The sequence below is a fragment of the Nothoprocta perdicaria genome, unplaced genomic scaffold (assembly GCF_003342845.1).
Source record: "Nothoprocta perdicaria isolate Ctin4 unplaced genomic scaffold, notPer1 scaffold_88, whole genome shotgun sequence".
NCBI classification, from domain to species: Eukaryota; Metazoa; Chordata; class Aves; order Tinamiformes; family Tinamidae; genus Nothoprocta; species Nothoprocta perdicaria.
Genome location: NW_020456176.1, coordinates 2792685 through 2806808, shown reverse-complemented (window position 1 = coordinate 2806808; position 14124 = coordinate 2792685). Strand labels below are relative to the sequence as shown.

Below are 14124 nucleotides of genomic sequence, written 5' to 3'. Positions count from 1 at the left end.
AAGGAAAAAAGGAAATGGGAATGGGAAAGGGAGAAAGAAAGAAAGAAAGAAAGAAAGAAAGAAAGAAAGAAAGAAAGAAAGAAAGAAAGAAAGAAAGAAAGAAAGAAAGAAAGAAAGAAAGAAAGANAGAAAGAAAGAAAGAAAGAAAGAAAGAAAGAAAGAAAGAAAGAAAGAAAGAAAGAAAGAAAGAAAGAAAGAAAGAAAGAAAGAAAGAAAGAAAGAAAATCATTTACTGATTTCATCATTTTTTTTTCTGATCTTGTAGTAGATGTTTTTGTTTAATAAAAGACAAGACTAGAACATGTTCTACTTTTTGAGAGGAAAATGGTGATGATATACACTGGACCTATAAAATCAAGTACTGACTAAATGTGCCATCTACTTTTTTCATGGAAAGGTTTAACACTCATTTAGCGTTAAGAATCAGTATTATGAATTTCTATGGAAATGCGGCAGATTCTTAAATACAGAGTTTTTGCCTTTTTTGTGTTTTGGCTTAAAATACAAGGATTATAAGTCATTAAAACTGTAAGCTCATTCTTATTCTTTTTAGAGGGTTTGTTTTGGCCAGTTTCTGGGCTTTTATGAGTACTTCAAAATCTCACTGTGTGTATTACTTTTCACCGTGACAAAAGTAAGCCATGGATTTGAGTTTGCAGACCTCAAGTTATTCTACTATACCCAGACAAGTAGTCAGAGTTGAGGGCACTGCATGTTGTTTGCATTTTGAGACTGAATATTGTTTAAAATTTGAGGGAACACTAAATTAATTTCTCATTTGTTAGTCCCCTAAATTGATATTATTTCTAAAAATAAGTAATGTGAATTACTTATTAAGTAATTATGTATGTAAATAAGTAATTATGAATGATGTGTTATACTACCTATCAATTATGTGATATACCTGCTATATTTTGCACTCTATATGAGGCTACTGAAAAAAAGCAAGAAATGTAAAATTTAGAGATGAATTTAAAATAAACCTATTTCAGGTTATTTAATTATAACCATTTTGAATAATTCCATACTACATATCTCCCCCTCTCTGGTTCTCATAATTTTAAATGCGTACCTTAAAAAAATACACTATGTAGGTTTTGGCTTTTGTTTTGTGCACTGTGCACAATTGAACATATCACTGGAGCTAAAATCAATAGGCATAATAATGATCCCATAGAGGTGAAAATGCTAACCAGTTAGTGGGAAAACAGATCCCCATCTTCTGCAGGGTCATGCAGGGTCTTCTTTATTGCTTTTCTCTGACTCAAAACATGAGACTAAGTCTAAATGTTTCATATTTCTAGATTAAATCTTCTTTGCTCCTTTATGACTTGTGAGACCTCTCAAGAGAAGTTCATAGGAAAGCCTGACTATTTTTTAAGCTTTTAATTGTGGTATGCCACATCTCCTATCTATAGTGCCTTCTCATTTCTCAGCACCTGGATGTAGGAGTGTACTGTGCACTCATCATATCAATCTTGTGTATCCTTCTCAAGCAAGTAGATTGCAGAATAATTCAAGCCAGAGATTATTAGAGATGAGCTGATAGTAACCTCAGCTTTTAGCCTGCCTGATACTTTCCATTAAGACAGATACTTGCCATGTTTTTGAAAAGGTCCCATCACTTTCCTTTCTTAATATTTGTCAGAGAGAAAGACCCTAAATAAAAAGCATATCTTTTGCTTAGTCCTGACTATATTGAAAGTTTGTAATTAAAAAAAAAACAACTCTCTTATACTTGGGATCTACAGGAAAACAAACATAACCAACCCCTTTTCAGAAACTCTGAACCCATTCACACCCCAACAGATCATTTTCACTTCAATAATAATGGTCATCTGTGAATGCTGATGTAGTACTTTGCTCTGTAGCTTAAATAGCAGAAAACTATACTGTAGATCAAGGTCATGTGCTTATGCTCTTTTTTTCTCAAAAAAACCCTCTCTCCACTCCATCCAAATCTCAGAAACTCAAAAAAAAAAAAAAAAAGAAAAAAGAAAATCAACTTACAAAAAAGCAACCCAGCAAAAACCTATATTAAAACGTATTATTTCAGTTGAAAAAAATCAGTCCTTGAAAATTGAGAAATGCCAGATTACAACTGTCTTGTGGTATATCAATATAGGATCACACATCACTTTTTTTGTGGAATCTCTTCACATTCATTAAAATGGACTGAGAAGCAACAGAGCAGAATCAAAGCTTCTTCCCTATATATCATCCATTAAATTTAAGTGCTTGATTTAACAAAGGCAATAGCGTCCATATCTGGAACAATATTTTACTTTGTTAGGCATTTAGGAAACACAAAGTAAAGAAGAAAACAAATGTTTTTCAAGGGCATATGGCTGATGACCTGTGTCACAGGACCAGTCTCAAAGACACAGATCACATATGCACGTTAAATGCCAAGGTATCATCCTGCTCAGGATCTGGGTGTGACCACCCTGTGACAGCAGAGGAATGGGAATATTGTCCCCAATGAGCATCCAGGGTCAACAGAGATGAGTAAAAATAGGACTGCATGTGTGTTGCAGATGTTACTGGAGTCCTGGGTTCCTGATCCTCTTGTTTGTTTGCTTTTAAAATATCTGTGACTTCTGTAGTCCATGAGTTTTAAAACTGTGTATCCATAACCTTGCAGGATGTGTGACGGCATAAGCAAAGTGATGATGGTGAAGATATTCATAACAGATATTCCAGTTTCTCCAGGACACAGCAAAATCTTGAGATTATATTTCAGTTTAACAACAAAGTTTACCAAGTGTGAGGATAAAATGGCTTTAAGAGGCATAGAGATTTCTTGTTCCACATTAAACTTCTCTAAGAAAACAGTGGGTAGTCTCATGCCTTAGAGGTAAGTATCATCAGCAGAAGTCCACATGCACAAAGTAAATTAGAAATATTTTAACATAGTTGCTGTAAATTTGGACATTGTTGGAGAGTCTTTTACACACATGTTGAGAGGAATTAGAAGGTAACATTTAAGAGTTTTGTTTCTCATCTGGGAAATGTTTGCTTCTGAATAAGAGCAGGATTAAATCCTTATCAAAACACACTTTGAAACACACTACTTCTAACTGTTGCTAGCAACAGAAACATAAGGAATAGAGTATTTCTTCCCTTCTCTGTCCCTCAAATTCAGCATATTGCCACCTTTATGCACCCGACCACGTTGTTTAATAGTCTAAAGCACAACTCAAACCACTGCTGACAAAGCCAAAGTGAAATACACCTTAGAAGAGTTTCTCCATTCCTCCTTTGTGCATTCATCTTAAAGTCTGAAATACTGGTAGATTCTATGATTTATCTTGAAAGATTATCCTATTATTTTATATAAGTATCTGTAAGAAATATTTCTTGATAACAGCTTTAAATCTGTTAGCATCATGTTTCTTTCTCATAGTTATAACGTCATGTAAAACACACGTATTTGGTGGTATGCGGTGGGAAAGTATCTCTCAGCTTTCCCTTTAACTGGAGATGATTCAGAATAACAAAGCAGTGATTTTGAGGGTAATAATTTCTCAGGAAAATTCTGGATTTGCTATTATTTATATATTTCCCCTTGACTGACAATATTCTGATGCAATCTAATCCCTTAGAGGTATCCATCAATGGAGACTAACAGGTCAAAAAGAGTCTAGAGAAGCTGTTCTCTGAAAGTCATGCAGACTGATCATGTGGTCATCTTCTACAGATAGGTCACCACCTATTCATATGCACCACAGATGCATATTCCCATGAGTTGCTTTTGTTTAATTACTTTTTTTTCTAAATAATGAATTTAAACTATTTGCCCATAAAACAAAGATCACTGCAGCTCCCACTGGAATTTATTAGCAATGTCTAACCTCAAGTGCTGAACTCATTCTTCTCCACTAGAGAGTAGAGACAACTCAGCAGAGGCCAGAGACCTTCTACACAAAATGAAATTCAGCAGGCTGCTCATTTATCTGGTTTTCAGGCAAAGCCAGAACCCAGATTAAGTCTACATCTATAGCTATTTTGGGAGCCAATCTCTGTATTACTGTGACTAGTTTTCCAGTCATGGCATGGCAGTTGTTCTCACTTTGCCCTAATATTGAGATCTGAATAAGGGCTCTTTGGAAAGGATTGCTTTGGATTTAAAACATTGGAAGAGAACTTATGCAAAGTTCTGCTAAAGAGCACAGTGCAAAATAAGTCATTATAAATTTCCTGCCAAAGAGCTTCTAGTGAGAGGCACCTGTGCTAAGTTTGAGCTTGGAGCTTCACTGCATTCACTCCTGTTCCAGAGAAGCATCTCTTGTGCACTGAGGGACATCCAAGAGAGGAAGCCTGGCAGATGCTCTGAGCATCTGACAGCATCTCATGAAACCCTTTGACAGGGTGAGCTGGTCTGCTGAGCTCAGCTAACCTGAGCACAGTGTTTACAAGGAGATGAAATCAGCCCGGGACCACAATGCAGGAAAACATTCAGCATGTGTTTAAATCCTTTCTAGCTCAGCAAAACATTGAGGTCATTCCTTGAAGGGAATTTACTTATATTCCTAAAGTCTTTTAAAGGCTTTTTAAAGATTTGAAGGCTTTTAAAAGATTTTCCAATTATAGATATTTTCTATAAATACGAGTAATCTGAACTTCAGAATTACTGCTTTAAAACCTGTAAATTAAAGAAAACAAGCAAACAAACAAATGAAATTCTGAATACTTTTGCATGGTGGCTTGACTCAGACAGTTAAACATCACCATATCGGAGTAATCTTCCTCAGCCTCCGCAAGAAATGTGCTTAATTATTCATGACATGGCATAAAGAAAAAGACATCATAGAAAAGATAAGAAGAAAAGTAGAACAATTGGACACTTCCATTTAATTGAAACAAAACTTCGTCAAGAGAAGTTTTAGGGATTTTATTATGTTGTCCAGTTGACAGACAAAGTTGAATCACTGCAGCAATTCCTATATATTTCCTCCTTTTTAATTTAACATAAATAGCATAAATTATGTTTTGCCAGATATCAAACATCAGTCATGCAGACAACCATAGCTGAGGAAAACTGGCATCTGCTTGTCCAACCCTGCAAGTAAGAGAAAGTATAAATAAAGCATAAATTATTAATTTAACCTTCCCTCCCTGCCTCCCGTTAACAGCTCAAGGACCCACAGCACACTGTGCTCCTGTGATGTACCAGTGCGGTAGAGCCTTCAAGACTGTGGCTAACCCCTTTCCAAGTACAAACACCTGTAAAAACAAAATTAGCCCTGCCAATATGTCTAAGAAGAAATGCTTTCCAGTAGGTTATAGATATAATATTCACCCCATTCAGGGGAATCCAAACAAAACACGAATGTCTTATTGGGGCAAGAGGATATTAAGAATAATAGACAGATTATATGATAGTTTATTGAAGGTAAAGGAAGAGACATTAGTCATAGTTTTGTTATAAAATGAGACTTAATCAAAGAGAAACAGGTTAGAGGTCATGTGTTCTATTTGTGCTATTATTATTTTTAAATCATTGAGACTTCCATGAGTGGCAAAAGAAATGATCCTGAACAGTGCAAATCAAGCCAGACCTCACTGGAGCACTTCAAGATGAGCCAAGAGAATCCACTGCACGAGCCCTGCTGGCTTTATGTTAATCTTCTTTTTATGCCTTTTTAACAAGAGATGAGAGAGATCTAAGATCATGTATGTCAGAAGAATTTGTCTCAACTAATTACTAGACTGGATCAAATATGGTTAGGAAAATAGAGCAATCTAACAGAATGCAGCCTATTACAGGCACAACATTTTTCCGATCTGCTGCATCTTTATCCTTTTTTTTTTTAAATCAGACATGCAAACTTTGGTACATTTGTTCATCTTTTCTCTAAATTACTATGTATATTAACTTCCAGATAGTTATATTAATATATTCATATTAATATATTAATATTATTAATACTATCAATATTAATATTATATTAATATTAACTGCTAAGGAACATACAGAGTGTCTTGAGGTGCTTTGTAACACAGAAAGTAGGCAATTTACCAAAACTATTCAATTACATGGATACTAAATTTTTTGAAAGTGCAACATAACAGCACCTACTTTAAGGTGTAAGATATTGTTAATGGCCTCTTACACTTGCAATACTGTATTGTATTTGTTACAGGTGAAAAGCAGTTTCCAAAAATTAGAGCAGATTAATTATTTTTTAAATAAATTAAATTTAATTTAATAAATTTAAAATTAAGCCCAAACATAAATTTGGTTCCATTATTAAATGGTAAACATTTCTGACCATTTCTGAACCAACATTTCTAAACATTTCAGCAAAAGAAAAAAAGTTTCAGATTTGTCTTGGCACTACAGGAAGCCTCAATGATTTAAAAGTAATAGTAGTACAAAGATCTTGGAAACTGTGGTGGATAAAACTAATTTTAAATAAGAAATGCCTCTTAACATACTAATAAGGAAAAATACAGAATGAAAAAACTTCTAATAAGTTTATCTTAGGTCCTTGCCTATGTATCTTTACCCCATTTTATGAACAACTGCAGAATCTGCAGTATTTCTTCCATACATTTCATAGCTCAGTACATCTTCAATCATCATCTTCTATCACGATTTAGTCTATATTTTTCCTTTCCTATTTTCACACAGTGACTCCAAACTACTAACCATAGGAATAAGCTTTAATGCCAGCCAGTTTCGTCTACCCAAATTCTCTCTGCCACATCCTCTTTGTTTACTGATTGATTGGAAAATAAAACTGCCAATTCTACCTGAGTTACTTCATCAATTTTAAATTCAGTCTCTGCACCTCCAGATCAAGGGCATTCAATCTGTCTGACCTTATAAGCCAAAATCATCACACAAGTGAGTGTCACAAGACATAAATCACCTATCTTGCACAACTGAGGAGTAAAAGAGTTCCTATAGAAGAGGTGACTGGGCTGTTCCAGCCCAGCCAGGCTGCTGTGAAGCCCCACTGGGCGCTGCAGGATTTCCAGGTCATCCTAATCCACTCGTCAGCTCAGCATCTCAGCAGCACTTACAGCTTCATTTCCTCTGACACTCACTTTGCCCAGCACCTTTTCTTTGTGTCAGCACTCTCCCATTACCAAAAAGTAGTACAAACCTACCTGGCAGTTGCTTTGGCACTATTCATAGTCTATATTTCACCATCTTTGCTCTGGATGTTTAGGGTAAAACCCTAACTAAACAGTCTAGTGTTCCAGAGCTCAATCTAGCTGGTCAACGGCCTGGCTTCATTCAGTCCTATGTGAAACAATGATGATGGTTAGGCACTTAAAATATACAAAGCCAAGTTAATCATTTAATGTAGAAATAGTGAGTACTAGGGTATTCCTTACCGCTACCTTTGATGTCTCTCTAGAATGCAGGTGTTCTATTTATCTTCAGAAAGGGTGTTCTTCCACTGAACCTACATGAAACTTTGAACTGGTGTTAATGTCATTTCAAATCCTTCTCAAAACACTCAATAGAAGATGAAGTATTACCGTGAGTTTTCTCTTTTGCCCAATATTGCAAAAGTTCCAGGGGTTAGCTAAGGAGATAAGAAGCAAACTCAAAATCCTATCATTTGAGAATATTTGACCTAACATCTCTTTATTGCTAATGATCCCAAGCAACATTTATGCTTAAAAAAGTAAGAATTATACATATAAAATATCTCTCCTTCAAGAACTTTAAATTAAATGCAATCTCACAGAGTAACAAAAAAGAATAATATCCTTTTTCAAGTTTTCACTGTAATCCTCTAACTTCATATTTATAGCTATCTTTATATGTGCATATACATAGAGTATATACACATACATAAGAGGAGTATATGGAAGTAGCATAAAAGCAGAAAAGGGGAAAAAAAAGGACAAAGGATTTTAAGTGCAGTCAGAGACAGAAGAAAAAAGAACTAATGAGTTTCATGAAGAATTTTCCTTTTGGAAGTATTAGCATAAAAATCAAACCAACCAAACTACTCAGTAATAAAGCAAAGGATTTGGCCTTGCATCTTTGTCCCTTCAATCTGTTATTTGCATATAACATTTCCTTTGTGGCTTTATGAACATGTGCCTTACCTATGGACCTTAAATGGCCGATACTGGTCCTCTGTGTGTGTGAGTATGAAATACTCTGTGTGAGATCTATGTAAATTCATATTAGTAACAGAATTTCAGTGTGAAATCCTTCCTCTGGAAAATCTTTAAATTCTTGCACACAGGAGAGACTGTTGTGTCTTGGTTTGTGTCCTGGAAAGAAATGGGAAAGCTCCCTCTGCTCTACACTTTATTTGCCAATTAAGACTTGTGAGATGAACAAGCAATGTCAGGTCTAGACTTTAAAATCTTCCTGATTTGGGGGTATATGTCATCATGCTCATGATGTTCATGATGAATATATCATCAAATGACATTTTAGTCTATAGTATCCTCCATTCTCACCAATAGTTCCTTATTTCAATAATGGCCTGCCTAGCACACAAATCTGCTCCCAGGGAGTTGAAATAATTATGTGGTTTTACATTCTTTATCTTTGCCTCCAGATTATTCTCTTGTCCTTACTTTGGGCCTGGCAGTCTGTTGGAATAGTTTTTTTAGGTAGGAATGTGAGGATCTTTAACATACACTTACAGATCTCACAAGCCCAAGTAGACGTGATGGTGGCTTGCAACTGTGCTGCTGCAATGTCTCCTTCCTTCCACTACCTGCTTGAGTCAGATTGTCCATGCTCTGCTAACTTCAGCACTTTCAACCACATGTTAATTCCCCCACATGACTTGCTTTTTACACTAATAGGGACTTGAGGCAAGAGCAAAGCCTCTGAGGCATTTTTATTTCCCTAAACCACAAACTATTTGGAAGGGATAGAAATCATTCAGGCATTACCAAGGAAAAGAGAGTTTTCCAATGGCTAGAAGTTTTTTTTTTTTTTTTTTTTTTTTTTTTTTTTTTTTTTTTTGTCACCAGCTCCAGCTTTTGAAGATGTAACACACCTCTGAGTGCATTTGTCTGTATACTGTGGGGACTAGATAAAGTGTTTCCTGTCAGAGTCTGGTATCAATAGCATGCTGAGGGGTCTCAGTGACCCCTATAGCCTGTGCTAAAGTGGACAAGCAGCCAGATGGTCACACATTTCTACATTCTTTCACTTTGTTTTTCCAACAGTAGGTGTACATGATATCGTCTTTTGTCTTACAGATCTAAAGGGAACAGGGTCCCTGAAAAATAATTTGACAAGAGAGCTTGCTGTAGGTAACAGGAATCAACATATGGCATTCATATAAAAGAAGTTAATTCAGTTATAAAATGAACACTGTAAACAATAAATAGTCAACATAAGAAATTCAAAGGCACTACATTTACAGAGAAATAAATATTCCAATTCATGGAGTATCCTCTCCTATTAGTCATATCCAAGCAGAAATAGTGGTTGCAATTCCAATAAAGTGAAAAAATTAAGATCATCTTCTGGAATTTTTAGCATACCAATCTTTACTCAACAGGTTTTAATTCTCAGGACAGACTGTAAAATCCATTTAATGACACAGGGTCATGAAAAGATTCAAGTCCCAAAAGGAAAGCATAAGTAGAAGAAAACAAAACACCATGATTCCCAGCACTTCCAGCAAAGACTGATGCATAAATCTAAGAATTAACAAAACAGACCACAGACACTGTTTGTCTACAGGCCAAATCCTTGTTTTATTAGTGGCAGCACTACCAAGATCACATCCTGAAAAAACATGGTAGATTTCTCAGTCCTTAGACTGAGCCGGCCAGGTCTGTCAGTGCTCTGCAATATGATGATCAGTTAATCTCATAACCTCAACATCATCATACGCTGTTCACAAATACGAGAAAGTGCATGTGGCTCTAAGTGCAGCAAATTCATTGACTGCATTAAAGAAGACAGATTTATGGGATTTTATATTTGAGTGAGAGGAACAGATTAAGAAATAACAGTTTAAGAGCCTGAATCGAGCCAATGGTCTATGAAACAAGTGTATAGCAGCATTTAACAGAAGGTAGCTTTTAATTACGGTGCCTAAGAAAAAGTACATAAAAATGTCAGCCTGCATCACTAGGTCACAAAATCATATGGTTATCTGCTCTCTCCCAGGAGAGATTGCATATACATATATTACATATATGTTTATGTCCTGGCTTAAAACCTTGGAAATCTACCCAAACTTTAGTGAAGTGTGGATCCAGTTTGGTGGACTCCACAAAGGCCCCATCTGGCTTAGGTCTGGAATTGGCAAAACCAACTCTGCTGCAGGATCTGGAATCAGCTATTGAGGCTTGGACCTGTCTCTTTGAGAAATGGAGATATTTAAGAAGTACCTCATCATATTTAATTTCTTTTTTCAAGTAATATGACTTACATTTCTTCCCTGGGAGGATTCAGTTTAATGAGATATTGTCTAACTTCCCCAGTCTCATGACCAGACACAGTATTCCAAGTGCCAAGGTCTACAAAAATGAAATGGAGAGCACTCTAATTTGTTCCTCTTAATTCATGAATATACAAAAGCTTTCAAAGATATTTGTAAAATTATGTCTGATAAAATGCATTTCAGATTTTGCCTTTCATCATGTTGCATCACATATGTCAGGCTTCACTTGCTTCTGCTAAATATACCCTGGAGGGGTCCCCCTGGAGGGATCTCTGCATATCAGTCTTGGAATGGCCAAAAAGCTCTTAAATTCTTAAATAAAAACCTGGCTAGCGCATTTGCAAAATGTTGTGGATTCATTATAAAGTTGAACATATCCAAGTTTCACACATTTTTCTCCTTTTTTCACCATCTATAGGCTCCTTTCATCTCCTTCCTCCTCCTCCTCTGTACTCCTTTAATCTCATCCTTGTTCTTCCTCTCTTCCATCAGAAAAGGAATGTGTGAACATTTATCTGCGTCTTTGCAAACACAAACTTTTTTCCACTCTCTTTCCAAGCATTTCCTACCCTTTTAGGAATAAAAATCTCTGAAATGATTGCCTCTCATTTCCACTCAATATTCCCCTGAACATAATATTCTGAGTTGAATTAAAGTTGTGATTAAATTGAACAAAACTCACCATCCTGAATGCTATGCAAGATTGAGATTTGCGAGTACAACAGTTATCTAAATGAAATGGATGATTGGAAGGAAGTATGAAGTTAAAAGTACACACAAAACCTTCTCACTTTGGCACAGCCCCTCCTTGACCTAGCTGTCTGGTATTTGGAAATGTTTTCCATCAGCTCTACTTTTTATCATGACTGCCCACATTAGCTAGCTTCAACTTTGTTCTGAACAGCTATACATCTGTGCACCAAGCACACTGAAGACTGAATATCTCTAATTAGGAATTTAACACCTCTAAAACGTTCCATATGGAATCATCTCAATTAGAATTTACTGCTATTTCCATCTCGGTTCTGTTAGGCTAAGAAGGCTCATTGACTTCATTGCATGACCTGTGACTTCAATGTGTCTGTCTTCTTTTTTAGCTTCCTCTATATTCTTAGTATTTCTTATAATATAATTATCTCCTCTCTGCCCTGTACGGGGGGGTGTATACTCAATATTTCTCTTTATGGTCCATTTTTTTCCTCAATAACTTGACCAACATATCATTCCTTAAACAAATGGATGGTCACTGGGCAGCTTGTCCTTCCAGGTTGAGAAGTGATGTTGGCTCTTGGCAAGCTGCAGCTTACTTCAACCCATTGCAGGGCCAATGATGGAGGGCCTTTTTGTCAAGTCTGAAACAGGCTGCCTTCCTGATATTGGAAGAGAGCAGTGAATTTTATCCAGCTGTCCCACTCCCATTGTCACCACGTGTGTGGCTCGCTGGAAACCCAGGGGTAGCCGAAGAGGGTGACAACCAGTGGGTGCTCACTAAGGAGACGCATATTCGCCACCAAGGAGCAGACATAACTGGCCAAGCATGACTGACTGTGCACAGATACAGAAATCTGACTCAATTCATTAAAATGTAATTTGAGCCCAACTCTTCAGTCTAAAATACAATGGTATAAATTGGTAACATTGTAGCTACTGCTTTTGGATGACCACTAGAGGGAAATGTTGTTCTGTTAACAAGGCAATTCTGAAAATGCATTATTGCTTCTCTGTTCATTTTTTAAAAAAAATTATTTTTAGAGAAAATATATAAATTGTATGCTCTACACTCAATCGTTTGTTCTGTGTCTTTTGAAGAATGAAAAATTAGACGCAAAAATACAAGTTTTCTTTAACAGAGAGATATACTTAACCTAGAGCTTATTAGAGCAAAACTAGAATTAAGCTTACTTTTCAAAGTGCATTGACTTGCCTTTTCCCTCCAGATAATGACTGAAGATTAAACACCTCTTGTAATCCTACTTGTTTTCTTAATGAAGATTTACAAAAGGAATATATCTGTTATCCCTCCTCCAGCTGAGCACAAAGGTTGAAACTAAGGAAATACTTCTCTCTTTTCTGCTTTCACAGGTAAAAATGCTATAGTCACTGGCTAGGGAAGACTTCCTTTTTCTTTTTCTTTCTTTTCCTTTTTCTTACTTTTTTTGACTGAGAACTGGAGCCCCTGTCTCTAAGTCATTAAGTTACTCATTGAATCATACCACAATAATAAATCATACCATGATGTTCCAATATATACAGTCATTAAGCACTTTGGAGTGCATGACTTTGTGATATGATGTGTCTACATTTTAAAATAAACACATGCCTATATTCTCCTGTTGCTTGTGTACTGCACACACCTCCTGTTTGAGTGCCCAAAGTAGTCTGAGATGGATTGGCTAAATTCTAGCAAAAAGTATGGTCAGCATGAAAGCATCCAGAGAAAAGCAGTAATATTGGATATCTCAGAAACAAGCTTAAGACGTTAACAAAATAATTCCTCCAAATGAAGCATGAAATACAATAAGATTGCACTGCAATGTCCAAATAAATATTTTTTATTATGGGTAGATATTAAGACTAAAGAAAAGTATGAGCTAATATTTGGGATGTTTTAAAAATATCTTCCAAGAACTCTTAAAGGTATTTTATAATGAGGAGTAGCAGTTTTTTAAAAACAATATATTGGTCTTAAAAAAAATGCACATACAGTATTGAAGAATCACTTTTTACAGGGCATATAGAACAAGTAAATACAACCAAAAAGTAGAAAACTTAGGAGAAGCACCTTAGGTTTTCTGTCCTGTTTTGTTTTTTGTTAATATTTACCATGCATGCTTTAAATATATATATATAAGTTTAAAGTGAGATCAGTGTTTTTCATTTTCTATCCTATTCACCCCTTAAGGGACTAAAATATCTTCTGATCTCAATCAACAGTTCTAAGCCATCCTGCCACAAAGTCTTTCTAAAATTACTTTATGTTACAATAACGTCTTCCTAGATTATGTTATGTCAAGTTACTGCTAAGTGTAATGAAACATTTTGGATGCACCTACCCCAACTTATGAAAGTTTAATTTTTATTCTTTGTAATATTTTGAGCCAGTATCATCCAAGATGCAACTGAACAAAATTTATTAAACTTAATGTTTAATAACACTAAGTATCCTTATAACAGTAATTATTGATCACTCAGTAACTGCAAATGCTAAATGATGTAAATTGTTATTTGTTATTATTTGTTATGAATTATTTATTAAATTCATTTTACATTTATTCTTAGCTCAATACTCAAATAAGACATCTGCATGAGATTTCAATTGCTTCTCATACTAAAAGTATTACTGCTGTTTTTGAAAAACAATCCAGTTTAGAATATACAGGATTAGTCAATATTCAAGGAGAGATTGAGTGAAAAGTTAAATGCTAGTCCTGGAATTCACCCCATCAATCAAAGCTGCTTTCTGGATGGTGCCTCCTCTCATATCCTGTGCAAGCACCTACATTGCTCCTATTGGGGCAGGTCCAGCAGAGAGTCAGACTACACTGCCCCTTTTAAAAAGAGGAAATAAATCACTTCTGCAGCATATTTGAAAAGTGTCAATACCTTGATTTTCATAGGCTTATTATTCACATTGCAGGTAGTTTCTGGAGAAAATCATAGTAAAATAAGCGGCTCCATCACAGTGGGGAGGTTGGTCTTTCATTTCCTGAGTTTGGATCTTAAAGGCACT

At 35.6% G+C, this 14124-nt stretch overlaps 1 long non-coding RNA gene across 1 annotated transcript in view; it reads right to left on the bottom strand.

Annotated features, from left to right (window-relative positions):
- The window catches only part of LOC112958542, a 48055-nt gene that overhangs the window by 17454 nt on the left and 16477 nt on the right, over positions 1-14124 (bottom strand). The gene's annotated exons all lie outside the window — the stretch shown is intronic.